The sequence below is a fragment of the Pleurodeles waltl genome, chromosome 5, assembly GCF_031143425.1.
Source record: "Pleurodeles waltl isolate 20211129_DDA chromosome 5, aPleWal1.hap1.20221129, whole genome shotgun sequence".
Classification (NCBI taxonomy): domain Eukaryota; kingdom Metazoa; phylum Chordata; class Amphibia; order Caudata; family Salamandridae; genus Pleurodeles; species Pleurodeles waltl.
The window spans coordinates 258,825,574-258,848,952 of NC_090444.1; the positions used below are offsets into that span (position 1 = coordinate 258,825,574).

Genomic DNA, 23,379 nt, shown 5'->3' on the forward strand with positions numbered 1-23,379 from the left:
ACAAATTGGTGTGGGTTGTAAAGGTAAGACATTAGGGACCTTACTGGTGAATCCTATTAAAGACCCCAAGCTGCTTATCAGGGTGTCACAGAAGTTGAGGCTTAGACTTCCCCCACAGGGACCTTTGGTTTTCCCTTATACAGTTGCCATATGGGCTGTTCGAAACAACCAGAAGTAGTGTTGCTGCACATGAGCGTTACATACTTTTTGCAGGAGAGACAGACGATTGTATATGTGGCACAGCTAAGCACATCTTAACATTACACCATAAATTTAAATTCCTATGTCGTAACACACAGTGCCTCATCCACAATATTTACTTTATTGTTTTAATAACTGAAGTTATTGGTTGTAATATAATGATAAAGAGGAGTTGTTAAGTAAACAAAATGGCATATTAAATGGAAACTGTTTTTTTTCAAAACGATTGTGTAAAATAACACAAAGAAATACTTCCCAGATGCTTCCAAAGAAGTATTTTTCATGTTTTTAACAAAATAATGTAGAACACTCCAATAGGGCAATCTTTGATGTTCATTAACTCGCATATTCATCTCTAGAGCATCACAGTCATCATGAACAGACTTCACTTTTCCTGGAAGCAAGAGTCAAATCATTGTGGCAAATCATATTTCACAAGTTATGTTACTGATTTGTATTGATTGATTGTAGAGCGTGCTGTGCCCCGGAAGGAAATCTTGGTGCTGCGCTGGTGTGAGTGAATCTAGCCCACCTACGGCTATGTAGGTTTACTCAGAGAGCCAGGTCTCAGCTTTTTAGCAATTCAGGGAGTGAAAAGGAGGCTTGGATGTTGAACGGCAGGTCAGTTCATGCTTTGGGAACAATGAAGGAGAAGGTTCAACTTCTGGATCTGCTTTTCTGTATACGTGGGATGTGTGCTAGTAGGAGTCCAGCTTAGCGGAGGTGTCTTGAAGGTTTGTGAAAGTGGATGCATTTGCTGAGGTATGTGGGGCCGGAGTTATGAATTGCCTTGAAAATGTGAGTAAGGATTATAAATGTGCTTGCTTGTGTATTGGTAGTCAGTGTAGTTCTGTAAGATAAGGTGCGATGTGTGTGAGTCATCATAGATTAATAGTGATTCTTGTCTTCTGAGGACTGCTTTGTTTGTCCTGATGTAGGGGATGGTCCTGTGGTCCAACTTGCTTGTGACAAAGGTGTAAGTGACACTTTTCTGGGAGTTGATAGGGAGCCATTTAAAGATCTTTCTCAGCATCTTCAGGGTGTGGAAGCAAGAGGTGGTGACATTATTGACTTGGATGGTCAGGCCGAGTTTTGAGTCTATGACGATCCGAGGTTCTTGGCAAGGGTGGTCGAGGTGGGAGTAAGACCTAGGTCAGTAAGCCACCAGGTGGGATCCCAGGGCGAGGAGTTTTTTTCCCAAGATCATGACTTTTGGCATAGCGGGGATCTAAGTTAAATATCAGTTTACGTATTAAGGCTTACCATCTCATCAGGGTAGAAATCCCCACTTCAAAGGCAGATGGATCATGGACGTAGTCGAGATTAAGGAGAAGCTGCCCATCACTTAAATAGTCATCACAATTTCAATTAATATTTTTCAGTCAATGATGAGAGTTGGTGTGAGTTCAAAAACTTTATCAGTTGATTTAATTGCTCAATCTTTATTGAACTCAGCATAGAATATCATCAATATCACCCAGTACTTAATAAACCATAATAATCAATCAATAACAGAATAAATGCATTAAGAATGTTCCATGAAGGAAAGAATCCCTATTCTAAGTCTCAGTATGGATTTGGGAAGGGAGAAAGAAAGGTGTCATTCATAACCCATAAAGACCTCCGAATAGTGAGGTTCAAGCATGAATCTTCAGAATAAAAAAGCAAATATCAATTAAAGCAGAACTTCCCATAAAGAAAAGTTCAAGAGACTCAGTAGAATCTCAGACCAGCATAGATTCGGGCAAAAGACTGTGCGGAAAGGAATGAGGGCAATGAGCAAAGTGGCAGACAGAGTCTATGGCAGAGAGGGTTTGAGAAATTGCAAGAGTCTACTAACATGCACTAATATAAAATAACATATCTAATATTTTGCAACATGTTTCATCTCCTTCCTCTCATCAGCCAATCAGCAGTTGATGTCTTGAACAGGAACACTTCATCATCGTCTCACTGCAGAAACAATAGTCCATGGACAACAATGTTTAAATGAATAATTTTTGATCAAATACTTTGTATAATTCCATGATGACTCTCACCATTGACTTTGCTTAAGAAAACTTCAGTTTCATGGCGAAGGTTTTTACATCCTTTTACTAAAGCATAAACTACCTATTCATTCTCTATACTATGGCCCTCATTCTGACCTTGGCGGGCGGCGGAGGCCGACCGCCAAAGTCCCGCCGTCAAGTTACCGTTCCGCGGTCGAAAGACCGCGGCGGTAATTCTGACTTTCCCGCTGGGCTGGCTGGCGGTCTCCTTCAGACCGCCAGCCAGCCCAGCGGGAAAGAGGCTTCCACGATGAAGCCGGCTCGGAATCGAGCCGGCGGAGTGGAAGCTGTGCGACGGGTGCAGTTGCACCCGTCGCGTATTTCACTGTCTGCGCAGCAGACAGTGAAATACTTGTAGGGGCCCTCTTACGGGGGCCCCTGCAATGCCCATGCCAGTGGCATGGGCACTGCAGGGGCCCCCAGGGGCCCCGCGCCCCCCCCTACCGCCATCCGGATCTCGGCGGTCCGACCGCCGGGATCTGGATGGCGGTAGGGGGGGTCGGAATCCCCGCGGCGGTGCAGCAAGCTGCGCCACCGCGGAGGATTCAATGGGGCCGCGGTACACTGGCGGGACCCCGCCAGTGGTGCCGGTCCGACCGCGGCTTTACCGCCGCGGTCGGAATCCCCATTGGAGCACCGCCGGCTTGTCGGCGGTGCTCCCGCGGTCCTCCGCCCTGGCGGTCAAAGACCGCCAGGGTCAGAATGAGGGCCTATGTCTTCCGTAAGATTAGAAAAATTTGACAGAGTAAACTAAAACATTTTAATATATTATCATATTCTATAAAAAATGTGCCGATGGGAAGATCAAAACGAACTTCTTTTACAATAAATCATTGTTTTCACATCATATCAGCTTGTTGAAAGTTTAACATGTAACATTCTTAAATTTGCAGTTTCAGCTTTCCAAGCCTAGTATGTGTAAATGTGACAGCCTACTGCTTTTACATGACTCAAAAGACATTGCATTTTCATCTGCTACCTACATGTTAACTCTACACATTTTTGCATTCCTTTTCATTATTTTAAAATGCTTCTGTACTCTGGTTCTGTCGGTGTTCAGCTTCAGACAGTTGGACTTCATATGTCTGCGATTTGATCATGCAGTTGTGAAGGTGTTCAACGTGCTGGGGTCTTGTCAGGTGTTCAGGATGGGAGTGAGCATGGCACTAATGGGTAGAAGTCTGGTGGACTAGGCATGGTGAGAGCAAGGATCTGATGAGGCTCCTGAGTGGATAGACTTCATGGTGATGGCAGTTTCGTTTGGTGTGATGACAGGCCAACTGGCAAGTGTTGGTTCTTTGGATGAGGTCAAGAGTTGATCGATGATGTCTATTGGGTACGATTGTGGGTTGACGTTGCTGTATATAGTGTAATTTTATTGCTATAGAATAAGGAGAGGTCGTTGTAGAGGTCCTGAGAAGGGATCGTTGAGTTTGAGGCAGCCGCCAGTGACATGAAGTCCATCACTACAGTGAAGATTTCCTTGCTTCTGTTGGCAATGGCATTGATCTGATTCACTAGGATGCGACGTTTGGTGTTCCGGATCAGTTGGTTGTATCATCTCAGGAGGGAGTTTTGAATATGCTTCTATTCGCATTGTTTTTGCTCAGTTCCTATCTATGCTCAAGCTGTCTGCAGTAGTCATCAACCTGAGTTTCTCCTATAACAGCTGGCTATGGGGTTCTAGATCTCAACATGTGCTTTAGCTTGAGGGGGTCAGGGCATTGGCGATGAGATCCAATGCTTGAAGCAGTTGATGGCTTTGTGGTGGTGGCTTTGTGGTGGTTGTTGCTGTGTTTGGGTTGGTGGGTGTTGAGAGTGGAGGTCCATTCTTATCTGGGACATTGTTCAAGTTGGGGTGGGCTATAAGTGTGCATTGTGGCTTGACAGGAATGCTGAACTTGATAGAGGCATGGTCAGTCCAGGTGATAGATGTGAGTTCGTCGACATGAATGTTGTCAAATCAGGTGAAACTGGCATCCTGTATGTTTCCGGCAATGGGGATAGGTCCTTTAATTTGTTGGGTGAGGCCCAGTTACTAAAGACTTTGAGAAGAATTTTTGAGTTGGGGCCCGCAAGGGCTTCCAGGTGGAAGTTTAAGTCTCCGAGGTGGATGTAGTTGCTTGCATTGAGGATAAGTGGCATAAAGAAGTCTGTGATGGCATATGAGAAGCTGGTGCGCAGTCCTGGTCGTCTGTAGATCGGAGTGCCACTTAGGGTGAGGCTAGTGGTGATGTGCACTTGAACAACAGGTGTTCCATGTTAGTGGACGGCGTGCCAGTAGAAATTTTTCAGCTGATGGCATTCTCAAGGAGGGTGATGATTTTCCCTTCTGGGCTTGTGAAGTCTGTCTAGCCTAATAATCTTGTATCCGGGGGAGATTACCATGGAGATGGCTGGAGATTTGGGTTTTCAGTCGGATTTCTGCAATGAACAGCACGTTTGGGGCTTGGTTGTGCAGCAGGCCCCAGATCTGTGTGGCATATTTAGTGAGTCAGCAAGTGTTGAGGATCGTGCATGAGAATGTGGGTTGCTGTGTGGGTGGTGTTTGGCCTGTGAGAGTGTGCAGGGAGAGTGTTGTGTGATGTTGGTGTGGGAGTAGGGCGAGGAGTGTAAGGGAGAGTGCATGAGTATTTCCAGGAGGCACAAGAGAATTCCCCCTGCATGTTGTGAGGTGTAATGCAGCAGCAACATGGTGGGCAGAGGCCAGGGTTGAGAGTCAAGAGGGATGCAGCAGGATAGCTGAGGGTAAGAATAGAACCACGGTTCTTGGCACTGGACATGGTTCAAGCCTGGATGAGTAAAGACGCACATGCCTTTGCCACACCTTTGGGGGGGGGGATTTGTTTTAGGCCATTTCTACTCCCCTTGGGGGTATATCCGGCTATTTGTTACTAGGCCAATCAAAACCACTAGACACCAGGGATTTTTATTTCTTTGTGTCCCTTTCACGCAATGGGAGCAACCCCTTAGGCAAGGGTCACTCCCCTGGAGGGGGGCAACTTTGTTTTAGACCATTTCTGCTCCCCTTGGGGCACATCGGCCTATTTCTATTAGGCCGATCTGCCCCCGGGGTCGGGGGCAGAAACCACTTAGGCACCAGGGATTGGTGTGTGTGTTTTGATTGGGGGGGCAGTCCCTTGGGAAAGGGTCGCTACCCAGGTGGGAACATTACTGTTGGCCATTTCTGCCCCCATTAGGGGCAGCTCGGCCTATTTTTGGAAGGCCCATCTGCCCCACAGGGGGGGGCAGAAAGCCCACCAGAGACCACAGAAGATTTTCTTTTTAAAGAAAAGAGGGTGGAGGTATGGCCAAACCCCCACCTCAAATAAATGGAACCAAAGTTGGTATGCCCACTGGTGGGCAGATGGGGCAATTACTCCTGATCCACTCCCTGGGGGGGGGCAGAAAGCCTACTAGATGCCAGGGAATTTAAAACAAAAATAGTGGGGTGGTGGCTACTAACCAGTATGGGCATGGCTATGCCCCCACCCCAACTGAAAGGGTTAACAGTCTTTTAGGTCTCCCCCGCACACTAAAACATCTTATCCCACAGCAAGCAAGAGGACATTTGATTATTTTGGATTTTGGTTTTACATTTGGGCCATGAGAGCTTGTCTAACTCTCAAAATTGTCCCACTTGGAATCGTGAAGGCTGCACTTTTTCAACTCCGGGACGCTGCCTTGTAGAAAAATCCACAAGACCTAGACACATCTGAAAACTAAACATCTGGGTGAGTCCAGGGTGCTGTGCTTCACATGCACCAGCGCCATTTTCTTACCCACATTGCCCTGCAAACCTCCAACTTTGCTGGAAATCACACATTTTTTCCCACATTTCTGTGATGGAGTCTTCCGGAATCTGCAGGAATCCACAAAATTCACCGAGCATTGTCGCATCTATACCGATAAATATTCTGCCCCACTTGTCACCCTAAAAATGTTTTTTTTTTTTTTTTTCAAACTGCCCTTTTGGACCTGCTTTGGTTCCCCCTCAATTCCGACATGTTTTTGGCTCTTCCCTGTCACAGGCACTTGGCCCACCTACACAAGTGAGGCATCATTTTTACCAGGAGGCTGAGGGGAACATTGGGTGATAGGATCTGTCCTGGTGCAGTGATCCCACACCGAAATGTTGGAAAGATGTGATTTTTTAGCTAAATGTGGGGTTTGCTGAGGATTCTGGGTAAGAAAACACTGGGGGAATCCATGCAAGTCACACCTCCCTGGATTCCCTTGGGTGAGTAATTTTCAGAAATGTTTGGGTTTGGTAGGTTTCCCTACATGGCTGGTGAGCCCAGGACCAAAAACGCAGGTGCCTCCTCGCAAAAACAGGTAGTTTTGTATTTGATAATTTTGATGTGTCCACATAGTGTTTTGAGGCATTTCCTGTTGTGGGCACTAGGTCTACCCACACAAGTGAGGTACTATTTTTATCGTGTGACTTGGGGGAACGATGGGTGGGAGGAAATTTGTGGCTCCTCTCAGATTCCAGAACTTTCTGTCACCGAAATGGGAGCAAAAAGTGTTTTTTGGCCAGATTTTGAGGTTTGCAAAGGATTCTGGATAACAGAACCTGGTGAGAGCTGCACAAGCCACCCCATCTTGGATTCTCCTAGGTGTCTAGTTTTCAAAAATACGCAGGTTTGGTAGGTTGTCCTGGGTGCCAGCTGAGCTAGAGATCAAAATTCACAGCTAGGCACTTTCCAAAAAACACGTCAGTTTTCAATGTAAAAATGTGATGTGTCCATGTTGCGTTTCCTGTCGCAGGCATTAGACCTACCCACGCAAGTGAGGTACTATTTTTATCTGGAGATTTGGGGGAATACAGAATAGCAGAACAAGTGTTATTGCCCCTTGCCTTTCTCCACATTTTCCCTTCCAAATGTAAGACAGTGTGTAAAAAAGATGACTATTTGAGAAATGACCTGTAATTCACATGCTAGTATGGGGACCCCGGGATTCAGAGATGTGCAAAGAACCACTGCTTCTCAACACCTTATCTTGTGCCCATTTTGAAAATACAGAAGTTTCCTTGATACCTATTTTTCACTCTTTATATTTCACCAAATGAATTGCTGTATACCAGGTATACAAGGAAACCCCATTGCAAGGTGCAGCTCCTTTATTGGCCTTAGGAACCTAGGGTTCTTGATAAACCTACAAGCCCTACATATCCCCGCAACCAGAAGAGTACAGCAGACGGTATATTGCTTTCACAAATCTGACACCGCAGGAAAAAGTTACAGAGTAAAACGTGGAAAGAAAAATGCTGTCTTTTTTTCCAGCTCAATTTCAATATTTTTTTATTTCAGTTCTTATTTTCTGTAGGAAAACCTTATAGGATCTACACAAATGACCCTTTGCTGAACTCAGAATTGTGTCTACTTTTTGGAAATGTTTATCTCTTGGGGATACAGCATTGTTTTCATACCCATTTCTGTCACTAACGGGAAGGAGGCTAAAAGCACAAAAAAATAAAAACAAAAATGGGGTATGTCCCAGTAAAATGCCAAAATTGTCTTGAAAAATTTGGTTTTCTGATTCAAGTCTTCCTGTTCCTGAAAGCTGAGAAGATGGTAATTTTAGCACAGAAAACCCTTTGTTGAATCCATTTTCAGAGGAAAATAATCACAAGCCTTCTTCTGCAGCCCTTTTTCCCATTTTATTTAAAAAAACGACATTTTCACTGTATTTTGGCTAATTTCTTGGTCTCCTCTGGGTACCTCTAGAATCCCTAGGATGTTGGAAGAAATGGACGCAAATTTGCTGTGGGTGGCTTATGTGGACAAAAAGTTATGATGGTCTAAGCATAAACTGCCCCAAATAGCCAAAAAGAGGCCTGGCAGTGAAGGGGTTAAAAGATAAAGGTCCACTTTAATTTGTACATCATATGGCATGAAACTGTAAACATAAACACTTCCATTGATTGGCAACTACCCATTTATCTTTGGTTTTGATCCAATTAAAAAGAGAGAGCCCCTTTGACGTTCTCGAACACCTAATTCCCGCCTTGGGACGCGGTGCACCACAAGCATGTACAAATGCACAAAAAACAGCAGCAAACCACACGCTGCCGACTTGAACATGTAGCCCTCAGTGTAATGCAGGATCCGCATCAAGTGGGAGAAGCTAATAGCATTTCTGTTGATGGAAAATGCCCTTTGCCTGTTTACGTTTTTGGAACTGTGACATGAATTATCTGTTTCTTTCTGCCTTAGTTTCCTCAGGGCGCGTTTCATGGTTAAAAAATGTTTTAATCTTTATGACCAACCCCTCCTATCTAGATTTAAGTTCTTCTAAACCAGTGAGGAAAAACAAAAAATTTTAACTGGCTTGTCACAACTGTTATTATTGACAATGTGTCTTTCCTTATGGTATTTATGTCCCAGCAAGAATGACGCTACATTTTAGGCATGTTGTAATTGGTATAGCAGTCATTCAAATACATTTATCAAACCAAACAGCAAAAGCAATCGATCAAACCAGAGCTCGTGGGCCTCGGTGTACATTATTTGGAGCCATGGCAAACATGTAGCGACTTCACTTGCTTGGCTCTTTGCAAATTTGTCTTGGAAAGTGCAGCAGGCTGCAAAAACACTGTTACCAATTCTTTAAAATATGCATAGTGCACACAGAGTCTGCTTTTACTCCGCCAAGTAGTAATAATATTCCTCTCACGGACTTTTATGATGCAAGTGCTTCCATTGTGATACATGCAGGAGTATCTTACATCTAAAAGTTACAAGTTACAGAGAATCATCAGATGTTTGTCATAATCAACTTTCTGCCTCGTATATGTGCTCCAAACAGAAATAAATTATTTTAGTTACCTGTTTTTTTCCAGCATGGGAAAGCCAATAGGCCCGGCTTTAATGTACTAAGCAGCATTTGTGAATGACACCTTTGCAAAAAGCGATTGTGCAGGCCTATGTTTCTATATGTCAGCACCAAAGTCATACCTATTGGCTGTGCCAATATTTGTACATTTTGCACTTTGTCAGGCAAGAGCCCAAGATATTGGGCACCTGGGCACACAAGAACACTTAATAGAGCCAGCTGAACACTACATTTTGAGCAATTTAAACGACGTGAGTGTACACAATTGGGTGTTGCAAAAAGAACATAAACATGGTACTGTATATATTTCGTCCTGTTACTGTATGGTTTCATCTCCTGCTTGTCACTCCTAATACTTGCACTTAGGCTGAGCAGGTAAAGAAGGTGTTCTTCATTCCAGGGACCAAACTCACTAATGACAAAGGTGTTTATATTGCGGATTACTATGGCAAGGGCAAGCCTGGTTGTGAAACAGAGCCCTCCTCCGAGTTACAGGTTATCAAGTACCACAGTATAACAGTGTTGCCATTATGCATTGGCATGCGCAAGGGAGACTTGATCAGGCATATCTAATGAGCAGTAAGATGATATACAGATGTACATTTGCAAACAAATCTCTAAGATTCAGTAAGAAAAACGCTGCTCCAAAAACATAATCTGCTACCAAGTAATAAGAGAAAATGATTTTGAATCTGCAGACATTTCAGCTTTGTTCAACATTCTATCGGAGGAATTCACCCTGATTGCATGGAGCACTTCCTGAGAAAGACTTCTTTAGAGATCTCTTTTTTTATGAAAAACGGTATCGGAGCTTCTCAGGGACAGTGGTATTCTGAATTTGCATATACACACTGTTGTTTGTCTCAAACTTTACAGGTGGAGTAATTCAGTATCTGTTGAGTTTGTGTTATAGTTCTGTCAGAAGCCCTTTTAGGGGGCCTGCAGCAAGCAGGAATTACTTGGCCCAACAGTAGTGGTTCAGGCCTTCTACTCCAGATGTCCTGGGGCCTGACTTACTACGGATTCTGAGTAATTGGGCCAAGTACCCCTTCTCCACTTGACTCCCAGGGTATGTGTGGTCTGAGGCTGCCTCCGGGGGGTGGGGAGGGTGATTGCAGTGCATACAGGATAATGAGAGCAGGCTTCCAACTCAAAATGCACACAGCTGCAGTAATAAATAATCTTCTAGCCAAATACTCACTTTTATGAAAAAATAGATTTTTTTTTATTTTGTAACTCTACCCATACAAAGGAAGAATACGACATTCAGAAACTATTACAGAATTCCCTCTTAGATAAGGCTCTAGTGTATCTTTGGCGGGTCTTTGTCCCACTCACCCCTCATGTTAGCGATCCTGGTTACTTCTTATTCACTATTGGTAACATCCAGTAAGTCTCAAGGGTCCACTATGACTTTAACTGAAAGTCAATAGTGTGCCACCACTACCACGCTAATTTAGCAGGACGTTCCCCTGGGGCCGACAGGTTTTAAACCAGTCCTACCCGCACACGTAAGTGTGAAGCGTTCTGAGTTCCGAGTGTGCCCCATCCGCGGATGCTTGAAGGGGTTGTAGCTGAGTTCAAGTGAATCAGCCGCAGATGGCTCAGGTGGCTGCATTCAGCAGGTGCAAAGACTCACACCTATGGTTGCACTCCTGAAGCTACCAGAAGCTCCCTGCGGCTCCTACTGTGGGTTAAGTGTTCAGCTTGTCTCCCGGTGGGGGGTGGCTGTGACGATCCTGTCTTGGAACCCTCATCTGGGTGATGGTGCACAAGTGGTCCCAAACCTTACTTCTTTGGCCCCAACCACACTTTTTATGATTCTCTTATCAGAACCATCTCCACCCTCAGACGTGCCCAGCCCCCTTACTTGTGACTTCTCACTAAATTAAAGAGCACCCTTGGAAGTGCAAAAGGGAAGCCTCGCTCTCCCCTTCCTAATGTATGTCCCACTCAGCTTACAGGAAAACAGAAATACACAAATCTGTCTCGAGGATTTCTCTAAGTCCTCTCAATGTTTTGCCATGCAGGCCTGTGTCTCCTAAATTGGAACCCAGGGTCTTTCATATATTGTGCCATCTACAGGTGCACATAAACTCAGTGCATCTATGTACACGCACCGCACAGTACGGTATTCTCTGTGGAATGTACCACTTGAAGACACACATACATTCAGGACTTGCATTTAACATGCACACATTGCCCAGCACTGTATCCTTTATGTAATATACCACTCATAGGCACACATACATCCAGCAAATACATTTAACATGTACGCACCTCATCCTTCATGCATTGTACTAGTTACAGTTACTTATACACCCAGCACATTAATTCATTCTGCACACACGCCACAGCACTACATCCTTCAAGTACTGTCCCACTCTTAGGCAAATATACATCCAGCACATGCATTTATCCTGCACTCACTGCACAACACTACATCCTGGCAAAGTACTGTACCACTCATAGGCACATATACATCCAGCACATGAATTCACCATGCATGCACTGCTCAGTATTGCATTATCCCTGTATTGTACCCTTCCCAGGCACATATACACCCAGAGCAGATACACCACCTCTGCGCTGCGCAGTACTTCACACCAAACTGATGTAGGCCAAGGGTGAGTTAAGCACACAGTAGCTGACATTAAAAAATTAGTGGTCCTGTAGGCCTAAATCCAGTGCTGCTCAACTCCTGCTGAAAGCAGAAGCCTTCCATCACTATGAGGGTAGCGCTTTGGGCACCCCTCTCAGTCCAACAAGACTGCAATATGTCAGACAGGCCTGTCTCATGGCACACATGCAGGATCTATGTTTGCCTATGATCAGGGCCACTGAATTATGTGATTGTGGAGCTGCAGCATTTTTTGCCACAGTTGCTTAAGTTACTAAAAATGCAGCAACATGTGTTTGCACGCAGTGGAAGGCCTTTTGCAAGGGTTGACTGGTCATCTTTCTGCTATATATTGCTATATCTAGGTGTTAAACTGGTACTAATGAGGTGCAACTAATCCCCAGACAGTGTTGGAAAGTGTAAAAATGACAAAATAATGAAGTAATACTATCAAAAAATTTGCTGCACTACGTTGCATAATTTGTCTTGTCTTGCCGCATAATTTACTCAACCTTACCCCATAATTTTTCCCTCCCCTGCCGCATATCCAGTGGCCCAGCCTATGACAAACGAAAAACCGCATCAGGGAGCCAGACATCAGTACGTTCGGCACTCAGGGCAGGTGTGGGTGTCAATGCCAGGAAGAAGACTTTTGCCAGGAAGAAGGCTATTTGCTCTTTTCTCTGACGATCAATTTGTGGGGATACGCTTTCTTGAAAATAATCTATGCATTGGCTTATTTGCACATCCATATGGAGAAGGTCCAATCATAAATCATCTTAGTGTACACTATGAAATTCTAAGCAAAATCTGTCAGCACATCGGAGTGGGCTGGTCTCTCCTTGGGAAACTAGTTTATAAGACAAACTGGCATAACCCCCCTTTCTTTTAAGGAAAACCAGTCCTCTATCGGTTAGAGACAAGCACGGCATGAGGATCAGGCATGTTCACGCTGTACAAAAGTCACATCGGTCAACCTGTACTAAAGTGCACAAGAAAAGGATCTGAAAAATGGATGATACAGAAAGAAGGGTTGCTTTATTTTCGATATAATGTATTTTGCAAATGTTTTTGACAGGTCTCGCTCCCCGGTGCTAGCAGGCCATTTGCTAACTGATTTCAAACGTAAAATAGTCCCTCAAGCATCCCAATGGAGGAACAAAGGTGAAACAAAATTTTCCTCTGGACTGTTTCAAGATATTATTGACAATGTCTCAAGCCAAGGGCTGAATGTTCTGGAGCAAAAGGGGTCAATGACTGAAGGAAGCTGACTCCAAGCCCCTTGAAGTAAGTATAGACTACAACACATTTGCCATAAATAATGCAAGAGCCATAAGCATCAAACTTAAAGCGGGTGATGTCATTGAGAAGGAGACAGGAGCAGCAAACACCATGTCAATACCACAATTTCTTTTTCTTCTTTTTGTATAGTGTTCAACATCACCAAACATGTGTATCAAAGTATTAAACAATTTACAGAGAAGAAAGGTCAACAATGTGATGAAAGGAGCTTTAGGATATACTGTAGTCAATGGCAACCAGGTGAGGTGGGTGCAGGCTGAGGCTCGTTAGAGTCCATCAGAGTTTGACCGGGCTGAAAGTACTGAGACGAATTCTGTTTTCAGTCCCTTTCTGAATTTCAGGAAAACCTTTTCCAAGTCTGAGGTAGTGGGAGATCCTGGTGTTGGAGATCTCTTCCTCTAAGCAGCAATGTCCATGTTGCGGGTCATCCTTTAAATATGACAGTGGATACAAAGAGCAAGGCTTCATTGCCTTTTACCAGATTATGAAATGCTTCATCAAGGCATTAACATGGAAAGCCAGCACCACACTAGTGGACCACTGTGACTGTACTACGGTGGTGCTGAGAGATCTAAGTGTGTGGCAAGCGGTGAGCTGGAACTGAGTTACACAGTGAGGCTATGCTGGGATTATTGTCATAATAATGACTGAATTTTGTAATAAGAATTGCATGAGTGCATGGGACGACACTGACACCTGTGGTCAGTGCTGTGGAGGTTTACAGCCTGTTATCATCAAAACATTGCTAATACTGAATTGTGGGCACCCACATTGATAGAAGAAGTAATAAGAGTATCGATAAGGCTGAGAAAGGGGTCAGTTGTACAAAACTGGGAGGTCTTCTGTGGCAGACTGACATTCTGATCCCTGGTGTAGTGAAATGAATGTAACAGTGGCATGCATTGATACCTGAAATTATCTAAGCCCTCATTGTCTCTATCGATGTGAAATTTCAAAATTGCATGTTTCTCTACCTTTCCAATATAGCATTTAACTATTGCTAAGGACTCAGCATCTTTAAGACATGGAAGCCCCTCTACCAAGCCACATGTTTGGAGTTTATCTAGCTGACTTTGGATGCACTACCTGTGGGTGAATCACATTGCCCCTGAGTATATTTTGCAGGGCGTATTACACTGGATAGATATTCAATTTTTCTTCATTAGATGACTGACTAACCGACTCCATGTGAAGTTGCCTAACCAAACAGAACAGTGTTTAGTTTCTACAAAGGAGGGAACATTTCCAATAGCTAGCTCGAAAGAGAGACAAATAGTGGGGACCTGTACCGAGAAGCAATGGCCTCTGTTTCTTCTGATGAGATTGAACTAAGACAAGTTTGCAGTGCTTTAGCCTTCCTATAGCAGAACAAGAGTGGTCTGAGCTCCATGAAATCTCAGAATTTGAGCTTTACCATCGTCCAATGACCCTTCCCTTCTTCACCATGAAATGAACTGCTCGGTGTTCTGACTCCACTCCTCTCCAATGATTGTATGAGCTGATGAGAAGAGCAAGATACACATGGGCAAGCACAACTGTGCATAATTCCTGCACACAAACCCCCTGGCATTCCCTTGTGCATTTGTCACTATACTGTTGCCATGGTAACTTTATGATCAGGGCATCGTGCATGTCTTGAAACAGACTTAAGTGGTGTGTGGTGTACACAATTGGTATGGATCTATGAACGCCAGTCAAACAAACTGTGCACGTGGTACTGCAAAGTGCGTGTATTTTTCAAGGATTCCCAAGTTCAGACAGCTGTCCAGGGCTTAATTGTTCCATGCATGCATGTTCGCCAGTGTGTGCTGCAGATGTGTAGATAGTATAGTCCTATGTTTGATGGACGTTTTTATGGCATGTTGTGATGTAAGGCAGAATTAGATTGCCCATCAGACCAGTGGCAGCTCCTAATGTGAAACAGTGGTGAGGCGGGCACATATACATGCACTCTCTCTTCTACATGTGCACACACATACTCACAGCCAACTACATCCATCCATTCACAAGCATGCACATACACCAACATTCTCAAGCACATACACTTGTACATTCACAGAAGGTATGCACAAATACACAAAAATTCATATAAACATGCATGCACGCAACACATAGCCAGTGGTCATCTTGCCTAGCGGGAGGGAAATGATGATTGTTCCTGGATGTTTCAGTGAAGGGAAAACAAAAGGATCCTGCTGCCTCCTCTGGGTGTCTGAACTTGTCATGAGTCAGCCAGAGAGAGGAGAACCTTCTGTTACTTGTCACACGGTGGGATGGGATCAGAGACTTGCTGTCCTCCCTCTGTGATGGGCTGTTACTAATGGACAGCCGGCCCTGGGCACTTCAGGGTCACAGAGTCTATCAGTGACGGTGCTTTGCCAGTCACTTCCACAGTCCTGTGAAATCTTCAGCCAGGCAAAGTTAGGCTCAGGCTTAGCACATGTACAGCTCCTGGCTGCCTGACTCGACCATGAAGAGTGTCTGTCAGGCTGACCTTTCACTGGCCTGACAGACACTCTTCATATGCTGGTAAAAGGTGGGGAAGGAGGGCGGGGGGGCGCAGGCCGCCGCCGCCCTTAACGACGGGGCGCTCCTGCAACATACCTATGTGATAGGTATGTGCAACAGGGTCATTATACCAGACAAGAGAGTTTGGCCACCGCATCAGACCTATGTCATATATATCAGAATAATGTGCCTATAGTGTCACTCCTAGATTTGATGCGCCACAGGTCACGCTTAGCACTTCCCGTCTGTAACAGGGATCAGCCCTGGAAGTGGCCACGCTGCGGTGCTTCAGTTGCCACTGCAAACATGTAAACTGTCTCACAAAACAACTGTGGATTTCTAGAGACAAGTTGTACATCATCTTTAACATGAAGGTTAAACAAAAGCAGCCTTTTAGTTAAGGAGTGCCGGGCAAAGGAATCAGTCAGTGAGTAACAGACCCTCCAAGAATAGAACACCAAGTTCCCTTTTCAGTAAAATTCTGTCACGTTCAGCATGTACGCCTTGTGGTTCCCTGTGCAAATGAAGGAAGTGTGATTAATTTCTTAAGGCCGCTGGGGCCAAGAACAAAAAACATGATTGCAAAATAATTGTGGCATTTGAGGCAGCCCAGATGAATGTATCAGTGCTAACTCTCCAAAACCAAGGCCAAGCAGACCTGAAGATGAGGAATAGACACGTATATGTCATTAGCTGTCCAATTAAATTATCGCTATTGCACTTAACCCTGCATGTACCCCGAGGCAGCACAAGCTTTCTCAATCCTTTTAAAAAATCTGAACATTTTAAGTTACTTAATTTTAATTGCAGGGATTTTATAGCCCTCTCACTGCCTGGAAACATCCCTGCAAAAGAGCTTGGGGAAGGACATATAAAAGTAAACTCTTCTTTTGTTGAATACATGGCTTTACAGCCCATTTTGTGCCCCATTTTGTGCCCTAAACAAGGCAAGGAAACAGCACTGGTACGTATAAAATTACACAGTATATATGCGTGATGGTGGTAAGCCTTCTTGTACCTTGGCAAACCATTCAGGAACTACAAGTCTTTTAAATTCCAAGTGTTTTTCTGAGAGGAAGCATGACACACTGACAAGGACACGATTATGAGTTAGCTGGAGCGGTATCCCTGGAGAAATACTACTTGGCACGGGCGGCTCCGCCATTAGAGCAGGGGGAACATCGCCCTTCCACCAGCAGCGGCAGCTGCAAAACCTTTAAAAGAAAACAATAATAAACTTAGTTTACTTTTAACCCCTTCACTGCCAGGCGTTTTACCCCCTCAGGTGCCAGGCCTTGTTTTGGCTATTTGGGGCAGTTTGTGCTTAGGCCCTCATAACTTTTGTCCACATAAGCTACCCACAGCAAATTTGCCTACTTTTTTCCAACATCCTAGGGATTCTAGAGGTACCCAGAGTTTGCGGGTTGCCCTGGAGGAGACCAAGAAATTAGCCAAAATACAGCGAAAATTTCATTAACAAAAAGAAATGGGAAAAAAGGGCTGCAGAAGAAAGCTGGTGGTTTGCGGTGCTAAAATCACCATCTTCACAGTTTTCAGGAACAGGCAGACTTGAATCAGAAAAACAAATTTTTAACACAATTTTGGCATTTTACTGGGACATACCCCATTTTTACTATTTTTGTGCTTTCGGCCTCCTTCCAGTTAGTGACAGAAATGGGTGCGAAACCAATGCTGGATCCCAGACACCTAAACATTTCTGAAAGTAGATGAAATTCTGAATTCAGCAAGGGGTCATTTGGGTTGATCCTTCAAGGTTTTCCTACAGAAAATAACAGGTGAAATAAAAAAATATTGAACTTGAGGTGAAAAAAAACAGCCATTTCTCTCCACGTTTTACTCTGTAACTTTTTCCTGCAATGTCAGATTTTCAAAACCAATATACCGTTATGCCTGCTGGACTCTTCTGGTTGCGGGGCTATATAGGGCTTGTAGGTTCATAAAAAACCCTAGGTACCCAAAGCCAATATATGAGGTGCACATTGCAATGGGTTTTCATTGTATACTGGATATACCGCAATTTATTTGGTAAAATATAAAGAGTCAAAAATAGGTATCAAGGAACCCTTTGAATTTCCAAAATGGGCACACGATAAGGTATTGAGAAGCAGTGATTATTTGCACATCTCTAAATTCCGGGGTCCCCATACTAGCATGTGAATTACAGGGCATTTCTCAAACAGATGTCTTTTTTACACACTGTCTTACATTTGGAAGGAAAAAATGTAGAGAAAGACAAGGGGCAATAACACTTGTTCTTCAATCCTGTGTTCCCTCAGGTCCCTGATAAAAATGGTACCTCACTTGTGTGGGTAGGCCTAATGCCCACGACAGGAAACGCAACATGGACACATCACATTTTTACATTGAAATCAGAAGTGTTTTTTGGAAAGTGCCTAGCTGTGGATTTTGGCCTTTAGCTCAGCTGGCACTTAGGGAAACCTACCAAACCTGTGCATGTTTCAAAACTAGACACCTAGGGGAATCCAAGATGGGGTGACTTGTGGGGCTCTCACCAGGTTCTGTTACCCAGAATCCTTTGCAAACCTCAAATTTGACCAAAAAAAACACTTTTTCCTCACATTTTCCTCACATTTCGGTGATGGAAAGTTCTGGAATTTAAGAGGAGCCACAAATTTCCTTCTACCCAGCCTTCCCCCAATATCTCCCGATAGAAATGGTACCTCACTTGTGTGAGTAGGCCTAGTGCTCGCGAAAGGAAATGCCCAAAAACCCAACGTGGACACATCACATTTTCACAAAGAAAACTGACTTGTTTTTTGCAAAGTGCCCAGCTGTGGATATTAGCTTCTAGTTCAGCCGGCACCTAGGACAACCTAGCAAACCTGGACATTTCTGAAAACTAGACACCTAGGGGAATTCAGAACCAGGTTCTGTGACCCAGAATCCTTTGCAAACCTCAAAGTTTGACAAAAAGAAAAAACACTTTTTCCTCACATTTCGGTGATGGAAAGTTCAGGAATCTAACAGGCGCCACAAATGTCCTTCCACCCAGCGTTCCCCCAAGTCTCCCGATAAAAATGGTACCTCACTTGTGTGGGTGGGCCTAGTGCCCGTGACAGGAAATGCCCTAAAACACAATGTGGACACATTAAAATGATCTATTACAAAACTACCTGTTTTTGCAGTGGGAGGGGCGCCTGTGCTTTTGGTCCTGGGTGCGGTGGTCATCTAGGAAAACCTACCAAACCCAGACATTTTTTAAAACTAGAGACCCGGTGGAGTCCAGGGAGGTGTGGCTTGTGTTGATCCGGTGGTGATCTGGTGGCAAGGCTAAAGCATTGTCAAGAAAATGCAGCATCCGAAGAAGAAGCAAATACAGATTATGAGTCATGGTTGCAGGAAATATAGTCATTGCCATCAAGTCTGGCAGCGTTGTCCCTCAAATACTGCTCTGAATACAGATTAGTCTGCTCAACAATCTCTTCCAAAAACACATCGTCCATAAACAACTGAAAGACATTGACAGGAAAAATGTTTTCTGTATTCACTCTGCATTCTGGGAGACCAGTAAAGGCAGGCAAATGTGGCTGCTACATGTTTGGGGCAACCCAGAGTTTAGGTCTTCAAATGGGAAACCTTTCAGCCCCAGGCTGCTGCACTATTGGCACACCGGTGTCCTCCTCTAAAACAGGCCCTTCATCTGCACTGAGTGTGGCTTCCTAATCAGATTATTCCTCTCGGACAGAAAATTCAATGCCAGAATCTTTCACTTCCTCCTCTGCCTCAGATGCAGAGTCAGTCTCGTAATCATGGTCAGAAGACGACTAAAAAAGCATGCCCACAACATGCTGAGCCATCACTCTGCGGCTAGCCATGATCCTTTCTAAGAAGTGTCATGTGACAAATGCGCCAACAACAACCAGCACTGTCTAAAATAAGTAATAAACAAAGTGTGGCTTTATCACAAAGAGTTATATACTCAAAGACTATACCACTCACTTGCCTGAAAAAGCTAGACTCATCAGCAACTACTCTGTACAGACACAGCAATCACCAATGCAATGATATCCCACTAAAAAGAAAAGCAAATTAGACACAGGACAACACAAATATAATTGTGCACAAATCTAAGGACACAATTCTGCATTTAGTACACCACCTACAAACATGTCATTCATGCATGGCAACAATACTCTTTTGGAGTAAATTGTTTTTACTTACCTAAAACATGCAACTACGCAAACTTCGGGTCAACCACTGCCAAAACCATAAGGAGCCACAGCAAAGGAAGCAAAAGCTTTGAACTAGAACAAAAAGGAGAAATAAAATGTTATAATCACAAATGCAAATACTTATCCAGTTCACAAACACCCCACCACCAAGCATTTAACATTTTTCCCTGGTGCCTAAATGGATTCTGCCCCCTTGGGGGCAGATATGCCTACAAAAAATAACCAATAGTAATGTACCCCCTTTGGGGGAGCGACCCTTGCCAAAGAGGCCGTTCCCCCACACAAAACACAAACACATGCTCACAAGATCCATGGTGCCTAAATGGATACTGCCCCCAAAGAGCCTAAAATAAATAGGCTGATCTGCCCCAAAGGGGGACAGAAATGTCCAACAGTTCTGTGCTTTCTTTGGGGGGCGACCCTTGCCAAAGGGGGCACCCCCCCAACACAAAATAAACAAAAGGAAAAAAATCCCTGGTGTCTTGAGGGCTTCTGCGCCCCTTAGGGGCAAATGGGTCTAAAAGAAATAGGCCAACAGTAATGTGCCCCCTTTGGGGGGGCGACCCTTAACAAAGGGGCCGTTCCCCCACAAAAAACACACACACACACAAGATCCCTGGTACCTAAGTGGATTCTGCCCCCATTGGGGCAGATGGGCTTAAGAAAATAGGCTGATCTGCCCCCAAAGGGGGCAGAAATGGCCAACAGTTCTGTGCCCACTTTGGGGGGGGGGGGCGACCTTTACCAAAGGGGACCCCCCCCACCCGACACAAAAAAAACAAGTGAAAAAAATCCCTGGCGTCAGCATGGCTTATGGGCCTAAAAATAATAAAAAGCGTACAACAATATGGCCCCCTAGGGGGAGCGACCCTTGCCCAAGGGGTCCCCAACCAACAAACACAAAAACACACCCTGGTATCTAGTGGGTTTCCACCCCAGGGGTCAGATCGGCTGAAAACGTAGCCGATCTAGCCCTAGCAGGACCAAAACATAGAAAAATATTTTGCCCCCAGGTCAGCACCCGTGCCGAAAGGGTCACTGACCTAAAATAAAATAACTCATGCCTGGTGCCTCGTGGGTTTCGACCCCCTGGTGGGTAGATCGGCCGAAAAAACAGCCAATCTAGCCCGGGGGGGGGGGAAACACCAATTAATTATTTCCTCCCAGAGAGTGACCCTTGTCTAAAGCGCTCCCAGCCATCAGGATTGGCTGCAGGGCAGGCTGGGAGCCTGTGCCTGCAGCGAGAAGATGTAGACGTGGCGCGGTGCACAGCGTTAAGGTAAGTGCTTTTAAAAAATATATATGTATTTTATTTGAATTTCCCCAACCCCCTTGTGCCGCCCCACCCCTTCTGCTTGCCGCAAGCCGTTCCTGCTACCTGGGCCCGTTCGATGTGGCCCAGTGGCCCAGCACCAAAAAGAAATGCTTGAGGGAAAAACTGCCCACGTTTTACTGGTACATTTTTATGGATTTGTAAAATAAATCTGGGCACAAGCACAGCCTGGCCCACACTTGCTTCTTCATTTGTCATATGGAGGAGCATGGTACTCTCCCTCTACCAGAGAAGAGCCTGTCCATACACAACCTCCTGACTCCCCACTCCATGTCCCACACTGGCTTGCCCCGCTCCCATTCACTGCATACTAAGAGCAGGTGCTTAGTGGGGGTAGAAAAGTCCCTGAAAGCTGGAATCAGAGTGCAGAAAATAACTCAGTAATCTCAAGTCTGTGTGGTTATTCCACATTCTGGGGGCTAAAATACAAAATTATTTGCACTATGCAGGGGGTAGAATTACAGTGCAAAAATTGCTAAGCCTGCTCCCTCACCCCATACTGTGCAACTCATAATCTGTCCCTAACTGTGAGATGAAGAGGAATTGAGTCACCATTGTTAGCATGGACTAAGATGTAACGCTTAATCCAACCTCCCACAACTTTGATCAAACTATTGCACTGAACCCAGGTGGGCACACCTCAGCCATTTCACATCCCCCGTCAAGATGAGGTAATATTTCAGAAGTGATGACTGGTAGGGCATGGCCCTGTCAATGAGGTACAGGTTCACCTTGAAAGTCCTCCTGGAATAGAGCCATAATGGGGTACTTTTCTTGTTATGTTGTCTGAAACCTTGCGATTTTCATAAAAATGGCAAATTTCAGCAAAGGAGACTTTTCATCCACCTGAACCGGCTGCTGGTGGATCATGGTTTTCTTTTGATTTAGAATTCTTAAACTTTCATACTGTTTAAATGTTATGCTCAAATCGCTTTACTCCACCACCCCAGACAAAACATTTCAAGTTATGTTTAATTTTTATGCAGTCATTTAACTTTAAGTTTACTAAATTCTAAAAAAAATATATTATCCAAAATTTAAAAATAGGTAGGATTAATACATAGTAATTTAGCCTGAAAATAATTAAAAGTTGTCCGCTGCATAATAGATCGACGTAAACCTTTGCTTGATGAAGTTGTAATGGATGAACTTCTTCTTAGGATAGTTTCATGCAAATTTGTCAAACAGCACCTAAGTTATTAGCAAACCAAAAAGTTCTTCCTATATATTGTGGGCTTTTTAGAGCATCCGTTGAGAATGGTTTTAGGATTAAGCAACAAATAAAGGGTTTTGGAGAGTGGTTGGGTATAAGGTTTTAAATATTGTTTTAAGGTTCAGGGATTTGTTTCATGAGTTTTTTATGGGGATGATGGGTTTTTAGGATTCAATAGTGGAAATGATTTTATGATTAATAGGGGGTTTATGGTTTGGGAGTGTTTGGGGAACATTATATTAAGGGTTTTTATGGTTTAGAGAGGTGATTTTTAAAGGCTTTTTGGCATTTTGTTGGCTCAGGAATGGGCAGAAGTTTGGGTAATAATGAGTCTTTAAGGGTTCAGGGTGGAAATTGGTTTATGGTTAAAGAGAGTGTTTTAGTATATGGTTATAAGATTTTTTTAGGGTTTATGGTGTGTTTTTATGGGGTTCTTGGGAGTTTTATGCTTCAGGGATTGGTAGAGTTTTGGGGTAATGGGTTTTAGGATAGAACAGTATTATTAATGTAAAGTTCAATACACATTTTCATTATTGTTATTAATAATGATAATGTTTATAATATTGATATGATTACTACTATTCTAATTAGTATTCCTGTCGCTATTATTACTTGTATCAATAACATTATGATAATTATTTTATTAATAAAATGGGTTAATTTACATTAATCTTTAGAATATTTAAAAAATAAAAAATGTACATAAATATATAAAATACATATGTAGTTATATTTGTATATGTAAATGTTTACTTTGAAATATATTAATTTAAAATACAGTTACCTTTAATGATGCTAAGTATAGGCACGGCTGATGAAAAGGTTCTCCTGATGCACTTATGATGAAGTAATGACTTCCAATATTACGCCATCCAAGATAACAACTTGCGTTGCTTTGAAAAGAACAGGTCTAAGAAGAAAGCTGTAATTGCAGGAAACTGTGATCACTGGAGTCTCAGCTTTTCCCATCTCACAACACATAAACCCAGCCACATGAACACTCCTGCTCAAACCACAACATGTCAGCCTTTTATCCCTACACCTTTTCTCCTGTGCTTGGTGTGACCTGAGCCCCAACTCTCCCCTTTCATTTTCTT

The 23,379-nt window shown here is 43.9% G+C and overlaps 1 long non-coding RNA gene across 1 annotated transcript in view; it reads right to left on the reverse strand.

The window, feature by feature from the left end:
- Positions 1–1,627: 1,627 nt before the first annotated feature.
- The window catches only part of LOC138297244 (uncharacterized), a 28,072-nt gene continuing 6,320 nt past the window's right edge, over positions 1,628–23,379 (reverse strand). The window contains exons 2-3 of the long non-coding RNA XR_011203965.1: positions 19,726–19,808; positions 1,628–2,154 (exon numbers count right to left, since the gene is read on the reverse strand). This is a non-coding gene — a long non-coding RNA (uncharacterized lncRNA). The remainder of the gene's footprint in view (positions 2,155–19,725; positions 19,809–23,379) is intronic.